The 13,728-nt window shown below is 43.7% G+C and overlaps 1 long non-coding RNA gene across 1 annotated transcript; it reads right to left on the reverse strand.

The window, feature by feature from the left end:
* Positions 1-1,314: 1,314 nt before the first annotated feature.
* On the reverse strand, positions 1,315-13,413 carry LOC138910627 (uncharacterized). The gene is made up of 3 exons (XR_011415760.1): positions 12,929-13,413; positions 12,661-12,770; positions 1,315-1,745 (listed from the first exon to the last, which is right to left on the reverse strand). It is a non-coding gene; the product is annotated as an uncharacterized lncRNA (long non-coding RNA).
* Between the last annotated feature and the right edge of the window lie 315 nt (positions 13,414-13,728).

A 13,728-nucleotide genomic window follows, 5' to 3' on the forward strand; every position in this document is an offset into this window, starting at 1 on the left:
GTGCGTGATTTTGACTCTGCAGTTGTGCTATTTCCACTTGTTGAGCTTGTAACATTTCAAAAATCAATCGCAAGCTAACTCTATCACCTCCCCCTTTGGGCGCTTCTCGAGTTGATAGCCAGGGTGCCCCGCGAACGCTATGTTCGAGATCAGTTGGCAGGTTGATATTTATGGCAACTTGTGAATTGGCATCGACTGGGTCGGAAACTGGGACGCCATTAAGGTCGACCGGGGCATGTCATTTCTTGGTACCACGTTATTATTCTCACCATGATGGCCTGACTCGGTGTCAACGTTCAAGTGAGCAGACTGAGAATTTAACATTTTGAATAGACCTGAATCAAACTTTAAAGTGCAAGTGTAAAATAGGGTGTGTTATAGAGATTCGTATTAAATCATCACTATTATCCTTAGCCCCACAGTGTGCGCCAAACTGTTTACCCTTAAAATGAGAAATAATTGATTTTGTATGCGGTTTAAAAGATACGTGATTTAATTTAACGCGGATGATCTAAGAACAGCAAATAATTGAATTAAAGAGAAACAAAACGATCAAACCAAACGTGATGGAAAAATTAAGCCTGGCTTTAAGTTGTCGCTGAAGCTGATTCCGATCGAGCCCTTGAGAGGGCTCGGTTGCAACTTAAAGAAAAGAGTAAGTGAAGAACACTTTGAACAATAGCTAGAAGACAAAAAGAAACTTTATTGCTTTGATATGCGTGCTAATAGTGGTTGAAAAATGAAAAGGTTCCCCTTTTATATTGTAGGGGAGTTTCAATCATAGTAAAAAAACTAAATAAGATAAAAATTTTATCCTTCCCGTCTAGTAAGTTATGATCTGTAGTTGATATCGGGCAAGATTGGTGCTGTAATATCCGGTTGATGGTGGATATTTCGGCCCCTCGTTCGTTCTCTCTAACCGTCTACCCTTTGGTCTCGGTTCTTTATTTTGCTCGAGCTCGATTCCTCTCACGTTTGGCCATGTCCGAATCTTGGTGCATCATTTGTCCCCCCGGTCTCTGATCTGGGGAGACCTTGGCTTTACCCGAGACTGCGTCAAACCACGTCATCTTCCCTTTTCTTCACTCGGAAATCAGGGTAACTCTATCCTCGATTTTACCTCTACACAATCCTAATTTTGGGCTCATAATTATTTTGATCTGGAAAGTGATTCTTGGAACTGCAAACAGTGGAAATAAAAGTGAAACTCCCCTTCATATATGAGTCTGTAATCATGATTATTCTAGTATTTTTGTATCTAGTGTATGCTTCCACAAGAATACCGGTAGAGTTATGCAGAACATATATGGAATATTTTGCCCAGAAGGGATGATCGCAGTTCCGTTGTAATTTATACAGAGGTATTATCATTCAACAACCAACGGCGGATCCAACAATTGATTTATGGTTTCAAAAATCCAGTACTTCGCGATCGAACTCTGTATATATGTGTGAAAATCAAGTTTAAATAGAGCTAAATATACATTTCAGAACCCAAGACATCTACATTTTGAATCCACCACTGTCCACAGGACCCGTGTACTAAAGAAGTGATTGGCCTTGTGTTGGTTCCTTGTGTCTACATTCTACGATTATATAGAGTCCAACTGCCGATATTTCAGTCACAAGTATAGTCAGCTGCTGGATTCTGAAATACTCTGTAAAGAAGGACGCCATGATTTGGAGCTTGCAGCAGCAAAGTTTGACATCCCAGGCCTTTGCTTCTGTCTTTCATGTTTTATGGCCTGTAAATGATCAAATTTGAGTAAATAGTGAGCCCACAAATCTTTTAAATAAATAATATTATCATGTTGAAATTTGGATACAACATAATGCGACTCTAATTATTCTTGTGCCTTTTAATCTTGTTTTTAGATAATCCATGGGAGACCCCTTCTTTAATTTGCCTTCAATTCATTCGAGGACTTAGGAAATTTTCTTTATTCCTCTTTTTTTTGATTTAGCCTTTTCCCCCGATGGCTCTATTTGGTACATAGAGAATTTTAGGAAAGAACAATGTGTACGGTCAAAACCGACTCTCAGTCATAAAGACCGATCGAGACAATAACGTTTCAATCGAAGGGTACTCGCATGGCGAGCTCGGACGAATTCTGAAGTAGAGACGTCGAGCTTCGAGCCATAAGACCAATCAATCGCAAAACTCGATATCATTATCGAACCCGCGTCCAGATCAGACTACGGGGTAACGACGACCGACACAGGCCCCGAATATCAATGCTTCAAGGCAGAACCGAGCTCGAACTAAGACTGGGGATTCGATCTAGCACCAAGCTCAAGTCACTGCCAAGCTCGCAAGACAAGAGCCGTTACAACCACACCAAGGGAGAGAATCTTGGCGAGAATCAAGGGAGAGACAAACCATCATGGGTTCTCCACTATATGTATTATTTTATGTTGTTACAAATAAAGTAGTGACCCTCTACTATAAAAGGGGAGATAGACTGCAATAGGGAGGGCAGATCAAGATTTCATTGTGCTTGTTCTTCTAATATTTTTCAGTCTTCCCTTCCATCATTTTCCATTTTCACAGCAAAAATACCTGTATTGTCATTTTATATCAAAGAAATTTGCATACCCTTAGAATCATATCTAAATTTAATGTTATCCGATTTTTCGGGTAAACAGTTTGGCGCCCACCGTGGGGCTAAGGGTAACGGTGATTGTCTGATATAAATCTACAGTACACTCCAGCTTACAACTTCGAATCAGCCATGGCTCTACCTAGCGACCTCGAAGCCGGCCTTCAAGATGAAACCAATAACTTATTGCCGGGGGCCGGAAGGCTACCTAACAACGGTAACGAAGCTCGAATCGAAGAACCCGAAATTCGAGCCGAAGTACCACTAGATATCAATTCGCAAATAGCTCTGGAAGTGAATCAGTGTTCTGAACCAGAGAGGAGCGTTCAGGGCGGTGCTCGATCTATAGCCCGAGACACCTACAGCACGGGGGAAATCGGGGTCAGCTTGCATATGATTTTTGAAATGTTGCAAGCCCAACAAGCAGCAATAACTCAGTTGCAGAGCCGAACCCATACGCAAAGCGGGCCGAACTCCAATCTGCTTCTTCGAGAAGTCACACCCAGAACGGAACCCGCCGTAGTGAAATCAAACGAGCGGGAATCGGGGATTGCTCCTGAAATTGCTAAATTTCTCGAGGAACTCACGAAGCGAGTCGAAGCCAACGACAAAAAAGTGGAGACGTATAACGCTAGGGTCGATCAAATTTCGGGGGCTCCGCCAATGATAAAAGGGCTCGATTCGAAAAAATTCATACAAAAGCCTTTTCCCTCGAGCGCGGCCCCAAAACCAATTCCCAAAAAATTCCGTATGCCCGAAATTCCCAAATATAACGGTACGACCGATCCTAACGAACACGTCACCTCCTACACATGCGCCATCAAAGGCAACGATTTGGAGGATGTTGAAATCGAATCCGTATTGTTGAAAAAGTTCGGAGAGACCCTCGCAAAAGGAGCGATGATATGGTATCATAACTTACCGCCGAATTCCATTGATTCTTTCGCCATGTTAGCGGACTCGTTCGTAAAAGCACATGTTGGTGCCATAAAGGTTGCAACAAGAAAATCGGACCTCTTCAAAGTAAAGCAAAGGGATAACGAGATGCTGAGGGAATTCGTATCCCGATTTCAAATAGAGCGTATGGACTTGCCACCGGTCACAGACGATTGGGCCGTACAATCTTTCACCCAAGGACTGAACGGGTTAAGCTCAACAGTGTCACATCGGCTGAAACAAAATTTGATCGAGTACCGTGCAATAACTTGGGCAGATGTACACAACCGGTACCAATCAAAAATCAGGGTCGAAGATGATCAATTGGGAGTTCCATATGGGCTCGTACGACAGAACCACACAACCACTAAAAAATCAAAGGGAAGCCAACAGAGAGCAAAGGTCGAACAGAGATCGATACCAACCATACGACACAGATCGGATGAACAATAGTTCAGCACGTGACACGGTTCGGAACAACTGAAGGATTGATCGGGGGCAAAATTCTCGGGGACATATGAGCAAGAGTGACTTTGATAAATATACGGATCCTATAGAAATCCCTCGACTATCGGAGCATAATTTCAACATTGGTACATCCGCCATCGTATCGGCCATCAGACGCATCAAAGACACCAGATGGCCTCGACCTATGCAAACCGATCCTGCCCAAAGGAATCCTAATCAAATGTGCGAATATCATGGCACCCATGGTCACAAAATGGAAGATTGCAGGCAACTAAGAGAGGAAGTGGCCCGCTTATTTAATAAAGGGAACCTTCGGGAATTTCTGAGCGATAGGGCGAAGAACCATTTTAGAGACAAGGAATTCGGTAAGCGAAACGAGCCAGAAGAACCGCAACACGTCATTCACATGATCGTCGGCGGCGTCGATACCCCCTAGGGACCGATGCTTAAACACGCTAAAATGTCAATTGCGAAGCGATCTCGAACCCAAGATCATGCACCCGCAGGGACTTTATCCTTCAGTGATGAAGATACATAGGGAATCATCCAACCCCATAACGACGCGCTGGTAATATCCGTACTCATGAATAAAACTAAGATTAAGCGTGTGTTAATTGATCTAGGTAGCTCGGCCAATATCATGAGATCGAGGGTCATAGAACAGCTCGGCCTGCAGGATCAGGTCATACCCGCAACTCTGGTTCTAAACAGATTTAATATGGCATGTGAAACCACTAAAGGTGAGATCACCCTACCGATAAATGTAGCCGGAACCATCCAGCAAACAAAGTTTCACGTAATCGTAGGTGATACGAGATATAACGCCCTCTTTGGAAGGCCGTGGATCCACAGCATGAGAGCCATACCCTCGACCCTACACCAGGTCCTCAAATTCCCAACATCGGAAGGTATCAAAATAGTGTAAGGGGAACAACCGGCCGCAAAGGAAATGTTCTCCGTCGAAGAAGCAAAATCAATATCCTCACCTTCACCTGACCAGGTAAGCAAAACGTTGAAGAGGACGATGATGATCGATGGATCCCTCGATCCTTCGTAACCCCCGATGATTTCGATGCCACCAAATCAACAATTGAGGAACTGGAGCAAATCGTACTGATCGAACACTGGCCGGAACAAAAGGTATACTTGGGAACGGGTTTGAGCCCCAAACTCAAGAAGAAACTCATTCAATTTCTTATCAATAACATCGATTGTTTTGCCTGGTCCCATCTAGATATAACAGGGATCTCGTCGGACATAACGGCGTACCAGCTAAGCTTGAACCCTATGTTCAGACCGGTGAAGCAAAAAAGAAGGCCCCAGTCCGAGGAAAAGCACGCATTCATAAAGGACGAGGTAACCAAACTTCTCAAGATAGGGTCCATTCGGGAAGTAAAATACCCAGAATGGTTAGCCACAATGGTTGTTGTACCTAAAAAAGGAAACAAACTTAGAATGTGTGTGGACTATAAGGATTTGAACAAAGCATGCCCCAAAGATTCCTTCTCACTGCCCAACATCGATCGTATGATCGATGCCACGACCGGCCACGAGATTCTCACCTTTCTCGACGCCAATCTGGGTATAATCAAATCCGGATCGGTCGTGAAAAGACTTCATTTGTGACCCGATATGGAACATATTATTATAATGTAATGCCCTTCGGGCTAAAAAATGTAGGAGCTACTTATCAACGCCTAGTAAACAGAATGTTCGAAGAACAAATAGGTAAAACGATGGAAGTTTATATTGATGACATGCTAGTTAAGTCCCTGTGCACAGAGGACTATTTGGCCCATTTGCAGGAAACGTTCAAGATTCTGAGGAAATTCAACATGAAGCTCAACCCCGAAAAATGTGCTTTCGGGGTCGGTTCGGGCAAGTTCCTCGGCTTCATGGTCTCGAATCGGGGAATTGAAATCAACCCCGACAAAATCAAGGCCATCGAAGACATCACCATCGTGGACAGCATGAAAGCTGTACAAAGGTTAACGGGAAGAATTGCAGCCTTAGGCCGGTTCATTTCAAGATCATCGGATCGAAGTCATAAATTTTTCTCCCTACTCAAAAAGAAGAACGACTTCGCCTGGACGCCGGAATGCCAACAAGCGTTATAGGAATTGAAACGATACCTCTCGATCCCGCCGCTGCTTCATACTCCGAAAGAGGACGAGCAGCTCTACCTGTACTTGGCGGTATCGAAAGTTGCCGTAAGCAGCATCCTAGTTCGAGAAGAGCAAGGTACGCAATTTCCCATTTATTACGTGAGTCGGACCTTAGGAGAAGCGAAAACTAGGTATCCGCACTTAGAAAAATTGGCACTTGCCCTGGTAAGCACATCTAGAAAGTTAAGGCCGTATTTCCAATGTCACCCCATAAGCGTATTAACCACCTACCCACTCCAAAATATCTTACATAGGCCCGAACTATCAGGCTGATTGGCCAAATGGGCCATCGAACTCAGTGGATAAGATATGGAATATCAATCCCGCACGGCCATCAAGTCTCAAATTTTGGCAGACTTCGTGGCCGACTTCATGCCAACCCTCATACCCGAAGTCGAAAGGGAACTCCTTTTGAAATCAGATATATCATCCGGGGTATGTATCCTTTTTACGGATGGTGCTTTGAATATAAAGGGGTCCGGGTTAGGCATATTTTTAAAACCCCCCACGGGTAACATTATTAGGCAAGCTATTAAAACTATCAGGTTAACTAACAACGAGGCCGAGTATGAAGCCATGATTGCAGGTCTCGAACTAGCTAGAAACTTGAGAGCAGAAGTCATTGAGGCGCACTGTGACTCTTTGCTGGTGGTGAGCCAAGTAAACAAAACCTTCGAAGTCAGAGAAGGTAGGCTGCAAAGGTGTCTGGACAAACTTCTTATCAACTTACACCATTTCAAACAATGGACCCTACAGCATGTTCCCCGAGAACAGAATAATGAGGCTGATGCTCTAGCAAATTTGGGATCGTCGGTCGAGGTAGGTGATTTGAGCTCGGTGACTGTCGTCCAACTTTCAAGATCGGTAATCGAAGAAGGGCACGCCAAAATAAATTCTACTAGCTTAACCTGGGATTGGAGAAACAAGTATATTGAGTACTTAAAAAACGGAAAGCTCCCTTCAGACCCTAAAGATTCCAAGGCCCTACGGACTAAAGTTGCTCGATTTACGTTGGCTGCGGACGGAACACTATATCGAAGAATATTCGATGGACCGATGGCGGTGTGTGTGGATCCGGGAGATACCAATTATATCCTCCGGGAAGTACACGAGGGCACTTGTGGCAATCACTCCGGCGCCGACACATTAGTCCGAAAAGTGATCAGAGCGGGGTATTATTGGATTGATATGGGCAAAGATGCGAAAGAATTTGTTCGTAAATGTGATAAATGTCAGAGGTTTGCGCCAATGATCCATCAAGCCGGGGAGCAACTTCACTCGGTCCTATCCCCATGGCCATTCATGAAATGGGGGATGGACATCATCGGCCCTCTGCCGTCGACCCCAGGTAAAGCCAAATTTATTTTATTTATGACTGACTATTTTTCTAAGTGGGTTGAAGCGTAGGCGTTCGAGAAAATAAGAGAGAAAGAAGTCATAGACTTTATTTGGGATCATATCATATGCCGATTCGGGATACCCGCCGAAATAGTATGCGACAATAGGAAGCAATTCGTTGGCAGCAAAATCACAAAATTCCTCGAAGATCACAAAATAAGAAGGATATTATCAACACCATACCACCCCAGTGGGAACGGTCAAGCTGAATCAACAAACAAGCTATTCTTCAAAACCTGAAGAAGAGATTGAACGTCACGAAAGGAAAATGGAGAGAAATCCGGCCCGAAGTCCTTTGGGCATACCGAACAACGTCAAAATCCAGTACGGGGGCGACCCCGTTCTCCTTAGTATATGGTTCCGAATCATTGATACCAGTCTAAGTCGGTGAACCTAGTCCCAGATTTCGATTCATGACAGAAGAATCAAATAACGAGGCCATGAACACCAGCCTTGAATTATCGGATGAAGGACGAGAAGCTTCCCTCATCCGACTGGCCGCCCAAAAGCATCAAATCGAAAGGTACTATAATCGAAGAACTAAACTCCGCCATTTCAAGCCTGGGGACTTAGTGTTAAGAAAGGTCACCATCAATAATCGGAATCCAAACGAAGGAAAATTGGGACCAAATTGGGAAGGATCATACCAGGTGCTCGAGAACGTTGGAAAAGGATCATACAGGCTCGACATCATAAATGGAAAACAGCTATCAAGCAGTTGGAATGTATCGCATCTAAAACGATACTACTGCTAAGGCACGGCCTTTCAATATTCATCTTACTAACCCATGCAGAAGTCCGAACGAGAGCTGAAGAAGATCTTTCAATCAAGAGCACGCGTTGCACTCTTTTTCCCTTAGACCGATTTTCTCCCAAATGGGTTTTTCGGCAAGGTTTTTAATGAGGCAACCATCGATCGTGCTGCACTTTCAACAATATCCGAGGCCTCTTTTCGAGAGACCTCGAATACCGGGGGGCATCAGGGCCCTCAAATACATCGAGTTCAGATTCAAGAAAGTCATCTCACAATAATAGGGTTCCAACAGGAAACCTTGTAAGAGCCAAATGGTCAAAATGAACCATGCTCATATAGATTGGCCCAAACATAAACACATGTGCAATGACTTGAGATTTATTGTTCAACCAGAATTAAGATTCACTCAACTATTAAGCCTACGGGCTACTTATACTCCGAGTTTGAAACATTCACTCGAATATTAAGCCTACTGGCTACTGTTATTCCGAGTTCGAGCAAGCACTCACTCGACCATTAAGCCTACGGGCTACTTATATTTCGAGTTCGAAATATTCACTCGAATATTAAGCCTACGGGCTACTGTTATTCCGAGTTTGAGCAAGTACTCACTCGACCATTAAGCCTACGGGCCACATTATCTCGAGTTCGAAACATTCACTCGACCATTAAGCCTACGGGCTACTGTTATTCCGAGTTCGAGCAAGCACTCACTCGACCATTAAGCCTACGGGCCACATTATCTCGAGTTCGAAACATTCACTCGACCATTAAGCCTACGGGCTACTGTTATTCCGAGTTCGAGCAAGCACTCACTCGACCATTACGTCTACGGGATACAATATTTTAAGTTCAAAACATTCACTCGACGGCTAATAAGCTACTTTTACTCTGAGTTTACATTAATTCAACCATTACATTACACCTACGGATTATGTTCCTTCAAAGTTTGAATCATCGACTCAACAAGCAAACCCAGGGGCTACAAATCTGATCGATCAGAGAAATTACAAGGTCCGATTAAAAGTTTTCACAAAATAAAAACAAGTTGACCTGATTACACATGTATATACAAAATTTGCCTACGAGATTAATGTACAAAAATCAAGAATTAGAAACTATGCTTCCTGGTCGAGCTCTTCCCTGTCCTCGGATCCGCTTTTGCTACCATCATCATCATCATCGTCAGAAGCCAAGGCTTCAGCTTCCGCTTCGAGCTCTTTTGCCTTTTTTACCTCTTCGGCAAGGTCGAAACCTCGAGCATGTATCTCCTCGAGGGTCTCCCTCCGAGACCTACACTTAGCAAGTTTGGCAACCCAATGAGCTCGAGTATCGGCGGTCTTCGCCGCTTCCCGGGCCTCTATCTGAGCAGCCTCAACATCAGCCCGATATACAGCAATGGACTTATCCGCCAAGACTTTCGACGACTCAACCTCCGCCTTAGCCTCAGCAAGTCGTGTTTCAAGCTCCTCGATCTTCTTAGCTTGAACCGACCCCTTTTGCTTGACACTTCGAAGTTGAACGTCGTCCGATAATAATTTTGTTAAGATGGTTTCTTTTTCCGCTGCGAGGCGGTCGAGGGTCTCCCTCCACCGATTGCATTCAGCTCGGATTTGATCGACTTCTTCTCAAAGTAACCCGATCTTTTCAATCTTTTTCTTCAACTGAGACAACGAAGGGTTAACTTTCACGGTTGAGTCAGACCCATACTTTAACAGAACGAGGCTCACCTGCTTATCAAGCTCGACCCCTTCTTCACGGACCTTAGCCAAATCCGCTTGGAGGTCCTTTATAGCCTCGTCCTTTTGGCTGCAAAGAAGCAGCAGGGCATCTCTCTCACCTGAGACCTTCCGGAGCTCGGCCTCACAATGGGTAAAATCGACTCGAAACCTACCAATGGCTTGCACAGTAAGAAACACGAAGTCAAGTATGGAAAAGAACAAATAAACGAAGTATGGAAGAATCATTACCCGAGTAATGAAATGTTGATCCTTCTCCAATAAAAAAGAAGCGTCACCGATATCGGAACCGTCGTCGACTCCAGTAAAACAATCCCCGAAAGGATCCCCTGCACCAAAGCCTGCGCCGATATCAGGAGTCTTCAATTCTCGAGCTTCCTTTAGCGCCTCCTCAGAAAAAGATGGAAGAGAAGGCGAATCACCCATTGTCATAGCCCCGAGCAAATTGCTCGGAGTACTCCGGTCGAGATTCTGGTCTTCGGGAACAACCCCGACAGGTACAGCCGCCATTGGCTCGGGAGCTCTGGCAACCTCGATGGCCTCCGTAGACCGAACTACCAAAGCCGAGGAGCTATTTTCTTCTTCTTCTTCTCTCAGTCGTTGGACCGAGTCAATCTAAAGGGCAATTGTTTTTCTCTTCACCCGGCGAGTTTTGGGCTTGGGGTCCTCTAACCGAGAGGAAGCTTTTCGCTTCTTATCTTCCCCGTGTTTAGGGACCAGGGACTTGTTTCTTTCCTCGCCGCTCGAAGGCGCGCTCGGCGTAAGAGGAAGTCGAGACCAACTTCCAAACCTAGTCCTCGAGGTCGGGCACCGCTTGTGGCATCCAAGGGGCAGCTGGACATCAGGAAAGGACATCAGAAAAAATCGGAAAAGCACCTGAAAAGTGAACAAAAATCACTTACGGTCAAAATTTCATTCCTCAAGAAACGACATCTTCTCCTCCGGAATGATATCACGGGTCCTCACTCGGATATAACGACTCATCCAACCTCGATACTTGTCTTCATCGATGCTAGACATCAATGCCTTCGATGCCCGATGATGAAGTCTGATTAGTCCTCGAAAGATCTGAGGCCGATACAGTCGGATGAGGTGGTTTAGAGAAAAATCCAACCCCCCGGCTTTGGTAGAGAAGAAGCGCAATAAGATCACTATACGCCATAAAGAGGGATGGATTTGGCCAAGGGTGACTTGATACCTTTTGCAGAAATTAATAATCACCGGGTTGCCGGGTCCCAGTGTGAAGGGATAAGTGTAAACACTTAAAAACCACTCCACGTAAGTGGTAACATCCTCGTCGGAAGACGGAATTTGCAGCACGACCTCGGAACCCCAGTTGCAGTCTTTTCGGACAGCCTCGAGGTGATCCTCCATTATAGAGCATGTATACATTGATACGTGTTCACATCGACCTAGAACGGAAGAAGGGTTCTCCACCTTAAAATCGGTTTTCAAACTGCACGGGACAGGAACATAGTCATGAACTGACGACTCCACCGGCGCCTTATCATCAGACAGCCGTGAGGAAGCGGCTTTTTCCTTCTGAGGTACAGTTTTGGAAGTTTTCGCCATTGATTTGAAAGGAAAGAGTGCAAGGGAAGAAATAGACAGCACCAAAATTCTGGTATGAACGGCCCCGTAGCAGCAAAGTAGAGAGGATAAATAGGAAAGTCTGGAGGAAGAGAAGGCGCAAAAATGGTAAAAGTTATGTAGAAAGATTATTTATAGACTAAGGCCTGACGGTTCGGTATCAGCGATGGCCGGCCACCGTCTGACACACATTAAATGCCTCGGTAAAATCGAGCCGATGGGACAGCCATCACATACGTCGAGATCGGGTTCGATATAAACGTCGGCATAAATTTGATCGAGCCGTAGGAAAATCATATCGTTCCTCGCCACATCTTTTCCGAGAAACGAGGGGACTATCTGTGTACGGTCAAAACCGATTCTCAGTCATAAAGATCGGTCGAGACAATAACGTTTCAATCGAAGGGCATCCGCATGGCGAGCTCGGATGAATTCCGAAGTAGAGACATCGAGCTTCGAGCCATAAGACCAATCAACCGCAATACTCGATATCATTATCGAACTCGCATCCGGATCAGACTACGGGGTAACGACGACCGACACAGGCCCCGAATATCAATGCTCCAAGGTAGAACCGAGCTCGAACTAAGACTGGGGATTCGATCTAGCACCAAGCTCAAGTCAGTGTCAAGCTCGCAAGACAAAAGCCGTTACAACCGCACCAAATGAGAGAATCTTGGCGAGAATCAAGGGAGAGACAAACCATCATGGGTTCTCCACTATATGTATTATTTTATGTTGTTACAAATAAAGTAGTGACCCTCTACTATAAAAGGGGAGATAGACTGCAATAGGAAGGGCAGATCAAGATTTCATTGTGCTTGTTCTTCTAATATTTTTCAGTCTTTCCTTCCATCATTTTCCATTTTCACAGCAAAAATACTTGTATTGTCATTTTATATTAAAGAAATTTGCATACCCTTAGAACCATATCTAAATTTAACGTTATCCAATTTTTCGGGTAAACAAACAAGTCGAAATATAGAAGTGAATTGGTTGAAAAAAGTTACCTGACTATCCTTGTCTTGTTCAGGATTTCGAGCTTCAAACTCACAACTTCTGATTCTCTGAATTTTCCTCATCTTTCCATGTTTCTTAGCTCTTAGTACCTTCATCGCCTCTGTAAACATGACAAGAACAATATTGATAAGAAAAACTAACCAATGAATCAACTATCTGAATTAACCCAAAATTAGTTAAATGAATCCTCTGTATTCATTCTGTGCTGTTCTATATTCAATATTTAAAAGGATTCATCATATTATGACTATCCATCACCTAAAGAATTGTGAAGTGAAAGAAAGAAGTAGCTTGAGTTGTAACAAGTCGATATGCTCTGCCAAGAACTAAAGTATCACTAAAGTTCCAAGCAGTCCCACTCGCACCCTGCTATATGGTAAGGTAGTATAGGTCTCCGTCAAGCTAGCGAAGCAGTCCTTCCCTTCCTAACATTTTTATATTATGGTACAGATTTTATAAAAATAACACTTTTTTATACATTATGGACTAGCAACTAGTTCGATATAAACATATTTGGTGGTGTAATTTCGACTCAAAACACTCATAGTGTATTTTAACTTAACTAGACAATGTGAAAAACTGTGCACTGTAACTGCACGTCTGCACATAACATAAACTCTTCGAAAAGTTGGATTATGAAAAACAATGTGCCTATTTGAATCTGGATTTGGGAAGAAGTTGAATAGCCGAATAAAAAAAGTTACTAATAATTAAGTAACACATCCTTTTTCTTTTCTTTTTTTGCTGATAGAAATACATCTTCAACTGACTTTATTTGATAATAAAACGCAATTTTCAAAAATTGAAAAAGAGAAAACGGTGTAATAAAAAGGGTCTGAACGTAGTAGATATTGGTCACTTTCGTGTAATAATTTAGCTCATACTTGCAAGTAAACCCATGCCAGGTGACGTAGTTTGCACCTCATTGAAAGTTAAATTGCATTATATTTTAAGGCATAAAATAATGCTGTAGTTATAATCACTTTTGTAGGACTAGCAAAATTAATAAATACACTGAAAAAAAATGTCATCACCAATGGGGTTGCCGGCAGGTTTCC

The sequence above is a fragment of the Nicotiana tomentosiformis genome, chromosome 4, assembly GCF_000390325.3.
Source record: "Nicotiana tomentosiformis chromosome 4, ASM39032v3, whole genome shotgun sequence".
Taxonomy (NCBI): Eukaryota; Viridiplantae; Streptophyta; class Magnoliopsida; order Solanales; family Solanaceae; genus Nicotiana; species Nicotiana tomentosiformis.